Source organism: Desmodus rotundus, chromosome 4 (assembly GCF_022682495.2).
Source record: "Desmodus rotundus isolate HL8 chromosome 4, HLdesRot8A.1, whole genome shotgun sequence".
In the NCBI taxonomy this organism is placed as follows: Eukaryota; Metazoa; Chordata; class Mammalia; order Chiroptera; family Phyllostomidae; genus Desmodus; species Desmodus rotundus.
In genome coordinates this window covers 96,293,919-96,299,860 of record NC_071390.1, presented here as the reverse complement: position 1 = coordinate 96,299,860, position 5,942 = coordinate 96,293,919, and the positions used below count along the sequence as shown (strand labels likewise).

The following is a 5,942-nucleotide window of genomic DNA, read 5'->3' as shown; positions in this document are numbered from 1 at the left end:
GTCTGCTCACTATGAAATTAACAGCTACTCCAGCATTCTTTGAATTGGTATAAGCACGGTATGTCTTTCTCTATTCTTTTACCTTTTTTCCCTTTGTTTTGTTTTTTTTTCCTGTATAAAAAAGGATCCCAATATAAAGGTAAGGAAGGGGAGGACAAGGGACATACTCCTTGTTGTAAGGAAATAGAAGAGGAGGAGAAGGGTAAGCTTCAAAATGAAGGGAGGGAGGGGAATGCCATTAAACCAGCCAGCAAGATATTCTCTGTAAAAAGTTGGAGAAGGCTCTCCACGGCCTCAGAGATAAAAAGGCACAGAGCACCTTCTCAGTGGGGGGCTCTCCAGTTCACTCCAGTGTTTAAAGGAAGGTAAATGACTGCTTCTCTTCTCTTGGTTCTGTTGCAGCCAATCCATTGCTCATTCTGGGTTACCTTCTGCCTTTTGTAGATAAAAGTGCTGCAGGGCTCTGAAGGCAGAGATTTGCTTATGTGTGTTAAAAGTCAGCATCTCCAGGGGAGGTCTGGCCAAGATGGAGGCATAAGCAGAAATCCTTCGCTTCCTCGAACAACCAAAAGGAGGATAACAACCGATCTAAAATCAATAAACAAACAGAAGTGCCTGGAAATCAAACTGCATGGAACTCCAACAACCATGGAATTAAAGAAACAGTCAAAGAGAACAACCAGACCAGTAAGGCAGCAGAGGGCGAGAACCCAAGGTGAGTCAGTGGACCCCGTGGGCGGGGCTGACATAAGGGGAAACTGAGACTCAGAGCTGGCTGTGGACTTCGGTGGCTGCCACAGTGGAAGAAACTTCCAGTCTCACAGGAGAGTTTGTTGGAAAGTGGGCTAGTGAGCAGGGGAGCTGCATTGTTCCCTCTCTGACCCCTCCCCTACATCAGCACTGCAGCACAGCAAGGGGGGTTGCCCTGCCAGGGCGAATACCTAAGGCCCTGCCCCCTTACAACTCAACAGGGGCCCCAAACAAAGAAATAAGGCCAAAATGAAAGAACAGCAAAACTTCAGAAAGAGAGCTAAGTGATGAGGAGATAGCCAAACTATCTGATGTAGAATTTGAAACCCTGGTAATCAAAATGCTCACAGAACTGATTGAACTTGGTCAAAAACTGAAAGAACAAGTGAAAGATACCCAAAATGAAATAAAGCAAAATATTCAGGGAACCAATAGCAACAGGAAGGAAGCCAAGGACTCAGATCAACGATTTGGAACAAAAGGAAGAAATAAACACCCAACCTGAACAGAATGAAGAAACAAGAACTCAAAAAAATGAAGAGAGACTTTTGAACCTCTGGGACAACTTGAAACATTCCAATATCCTAATTATAGGGGTGCCAGAAGGAGAACAACAACAGCGAGAAATTGAAAACTTATCTGAACAAATAATTAAGGAAAAATTCCCCAATCTGGTGAAGGAAATAGACTTCCAGGAAGTCCAGGAAGCCCAGAGAGTCCCAAAGAAGTTGGACCCAAAGAGGAACACACCAAGATACATTATCATTAAGTTACCCAAGATTAAAGGCAAAGAGATAATCTTAAAAGCAGCAAGAGGAAAGGAAAGAATTACCTACAAAGGAGTTCCCATAACACTATCAGCTGATTTTTCAAAAGAAACCTTGCAGGCAAGAAGGGGCTGGAAAGAAGTATTCAAAGTCATGAAAGGCAAGGACCTGGAAGAATACTCTATATAGAATACTCCATCCAGAATACTCTATCCAAGAATACTCTATCCAGCAAAGCTATCATTTAGAATGGGAGGGCAGATAAAGTGCTTCCCAGATAAGGTCAAGTTAAAGGAGTTCATCATCACCAAGCCATTATTATATGAAATGTTAAAGGGACTTATCTAAGAAAAAGATAGAAAATATGAACAGTACAATGACAACAAACTCACAACTATCAACAAAGGAACTTAAAAAAAAATAAAAGAAAGAAAGACAACGAAAACAAAAAGTAAGCAAACAACTAGAACAGGAACAGAATCAGAGAAATGAACATCACATGGAGGGATTTCAGTGGGGAGGGGGAAGGGAGGAATGGGGAGAAAAGGTACAGGGAAGAAGAAGCATAATTGGAAGCATTAAATAGATGGGGAGAGGTAAAAAATGGTATAGGAAACAGAGAACTCAAAGAACTTATGGGTACAACTTATGGACATGAACTAAGGGGGGAGGGGAATGCTGGAGGGTTGGGGGGTGCAGGGTGGAGGGGGGTAAAGATGGAAAAATTGGGAAAACTGTAATAGCAAAATCAATAAAATATACTTTAAAAAAAAAGTTAGCATCTCCAGAAGCAGCTCTGCTCCAGACTCCATCTCAGGTATCACCGACTGCACTGGGTGGAGCTCTCTGGAGGAAAAGGGTCATCCAGGTAGAGACACATCTTGGGTCCAGTCTTCCTCTGGCAGCAGCCCAATCAGGTCAAAGATTTTGCCTAACTGGACAGCTTCAGAGTTCCCACAGAAGAGAGGCTTTCAACGAGACATCTCAGCAAAGTTCCAGCCAGCACTCCACAAGCGCACAGATGCTGCACACGTAGACTGCAGAACTTCCAGAGCACGATACCAGGGTGTAACAACCGTGGGTGTACGTGCCACCTGCTAGCTCTAGGTTCGGGCCAGGCCAAAGTCAGCCACCTTGACTGTCCCACCACTTGTCACCAGAATGCTCTCTGGTTTTAAGTCTCAGTGAACAATGCGGTTGGAATGAAAGAAATCCAGGCCTCTTAGAAAATGGAGCAGCAGATCCATGATGGTCTCTACAATCAAGTCTGGTGGTGGAGGGGTGGTGCTTTGTCCAGATATGTCCTTAGGTCTTGGTCCACATGCTCAAACATCAGGGTCACTTTGGTCTCTCGGTCAGTTTGGGCTGCGGCACAGATATCCATCAGTGGGACAACACTGGGATGCTCAAAAGCCTCCAGCCGCCTCAGTAAGGCCACTGCACCAATTGTGCTGATGGGAAGGCCCCCTCCAGCACCTCCTCCATTGGGGACTCTCATGCTCTTGAGGACCACAAAGTGGCCACTGTGGGGATCACAGGCCTTGTACATTGTCCCATAGGCACCAACACCAATCTCAGCCACTGGCTCATATGGAGGAGAAGCCTTTCTCACATGAGAGTAGACTACCAATGCTGGGAGCTGCAGGGCATGGGGCAGTGTGTTATAGGGCCCAGGAGCTAGTTTCTGAGGCACCACACACTAGAGCTCTGTCCGAAGCAGCTGGATGCTATGGACCACAAACTAGACACAGGACACAACTAGAGCAGCTTCCTAACCACCGCTCTCAGCAAGTGACCAACTGCCCGCTCCTCCTTTACTTTTAATCTATATGTGTCTTTATATAGTTGTTTAAAATATATTTTGATTATGCTATTACAGTTGTCCCATTTTTTCTCCCCTTTATTCCCCTCCGCCCTGTACCCCCCGCCCTTCCCACCAGCATTCCTCCACCTCAGTTCATATCCATGGGTTGTACATATAAGTTCTTTGGCTTCTCCATTTCCCATACTATTCTTAACCTCCCCATCTATTTTGTACCTACCATTTATGTCTTATTTCCTGTACCTTTTCCCTCATTCTCCCCCTCCCCTTCCCTACTGATAACCTTCCATGTGATCTCCATTTCTGTCAAACTGTTCCTGTTCTACTTGTTTGCTTAGTTTGTTTTTGTTTTTTTAGGTTTGGTTGTTGATAGTTGTGTTTGTTGTTATTGTACTGTTCATATTTTTGATCTGTTTCTGTTTCTTCGATAAGTCCCTTTAACATTTCATAATAAGGGCTTGGTGATGATGAACTCCTTTAACTTCACCTTATCTGGGGAGCACTTTATCCGCCCTTCCATTCTAAATGATAGCTTTGCTGGATAGAGTCATCTTAGATGTAGGTCCTTGTCTTTCATGACTTTGAATACTTCTTTCCAGCCCCTTCTTACCTGCAAGGTTTCTTTTGAGAAATCAGCTGATAGCCTTATGGGCACTCCTTTGTAGGTAACTGTCTCCTTTTCTTTTGTTGCTTTTAAGATTCTCTCCTTATCTTTGATCTCAGATAATGTAATTATGATGTGCCTTGATGTGTGCTTCCTTGAGTCCAACTTCTTTGGGACTCTCTGAGCTTCCTGGGAGTCTATTTCCTTTGCCATATTAGGGAAGTTCTCCTTCATTATGTTTTCAGTTTCTTGCTCTTCCTCTTCTCCTTCTGGCATCCCTATGATTTGGATGTTGAAACGTTTAAAGTTGTCCTGGAGGGTCCTAAGCCTCTCCTCATTTTTTGAATTCTTGTTTCTTCATTCTCTTTGAGTTGGATGTTTATTTCTTCCTTTTGTTCCAAATTGTTGATCTGAATCCCGGTTTCCTTCCCATCACTGTTGGTTCCCTGTACATTTTGCTTTATTTCACTTTTCAGAGCCCTCACTTTTTCTTCTATTTTGTGACCATACTCAACCATTTCTATGAGCACCTTGATTACCAGTGTTTTGAACTCTGCATCTGATAGATTGGCTATCTCTTCATTGCTTAGTTGTATTTTTTCTGGAGCTTTGATCTGTTCTTTCATTTGGGTAATATTTTTTTTGTCTTGGCACGCCTGTTACATAGTAAGGGGCAGAGCCTTAAGTATTCACCAGGGTGGGTCAATCCATGGCGTTGCGTTCTGGTGCTATATTTTGGGAAGGGGTCTGAGAGGGAACAATACCGCTTGCTCAGCTCTCGGCAGGCTTTCAGTCACTTCCTCCACTACCCACAATCAAATTGGGCCCTTTGGTGCTGATTCCTGGGGGGTGGTTTTGTGTATGTTCTAGGACCCTGTGGGTCTCTCCAACAAACTCTCCTGTGAGGCTGGGAGTTTCTCCTGCCACCTCAACCCCCACAGATTTTTTCAGTCATAGGTTTTGAGGCTTTATTTCCCCACACTGGAACCCTGGGTTGTGCGGTCTATCTTACTCCCCAGTTGTTCCTCCTGGTTTATCCACATGCAAATGTGGGACCTCTGATCCATCTGCCTTGTCTCAAGTCCTCTCTGCCCCAGCTGCCCATCTCTGCTCCTCCTACATGTCTGGATGAATGTTTCTCCTTTAACTCCTTGGTTATTGGACTTCCATACAGTTTGATTTCATGGCAGGTCTGGTTATGTTTTATTTTTAAATTTATTGTTGTCCTTCTTTTGGTTGTGTGAGGAGGCAAAGTATATCTACCTACACCTTCATCTGGGCTGGAAGTCTAAAATCAGCATCTGGAGTATCTTTTCATATGTTTATTTGCCATCTGTGTATCTTATTTTTCACATTATTATTTAAATTTTTTAAAAAAACTGCTGTTTACATTTAATATTATTTTGTATTAGTTTCAGGTGTTCAGCAGAGTGGTTAGACAATCATAAGATAGTTCCATTTTTAATTTTTTGAAGTATCCTCATACTGTTTTCCATAGTGGTTGTACCAATCTGCATTCCCACCAACGGTGCAAAAGGGTTCCTTTTCTCCACATCCTTGCCAACACTTGTCATTTGTTGTCTTATTGATGATTGCCACTCTGACAGGTGCAAGGTGATATCTCATCGTGGTTTTGTATGTCTTTGTTGGCTCATTTTTTAGTTGAGTTGTTTGTGGTCTTATTTTTGGGTTTCAGCGTTATTTGTATAATCTTAAAAGGGGATAGTTATGGCCCATTGTCCCTAGCCTTGGGGATTAAGCACTCTGAGTCTTTTTTTCCTCCTTATTATAACTTATGTGATTATCTCATGGCATGGAAACATTCTTGGCCTTGGTATACCATGATGTTCTAATGAGTTTATTTAGCAACTTCATATGTTTAGAGATGGAAGTGTGATCAGATGGGCCAAAAAACCCTCGCTGGCCTCCTGCAGCAGAATATTGACCCTGCATGTCATTTAACCTGTGTAGGCTTTGTTCGTCTCTTTAAACCAGGGAA

The 5,942-nt window shown here is 43.2% G+C and overlaps 1 pseudogene; it reads right to left on the bottom strand.

The window, feature by feature from the left end:
• Positions 1-414: 414 nt before the first annotated feature.
• On the bottom strand, positions 415-5,569 carry LOC112317694 (cyclin-dependent kinase 4 pseudogene; annotated as a pseudogene).
• Positions 5,570-5,942: the final 373 nt, after the last annotated feature.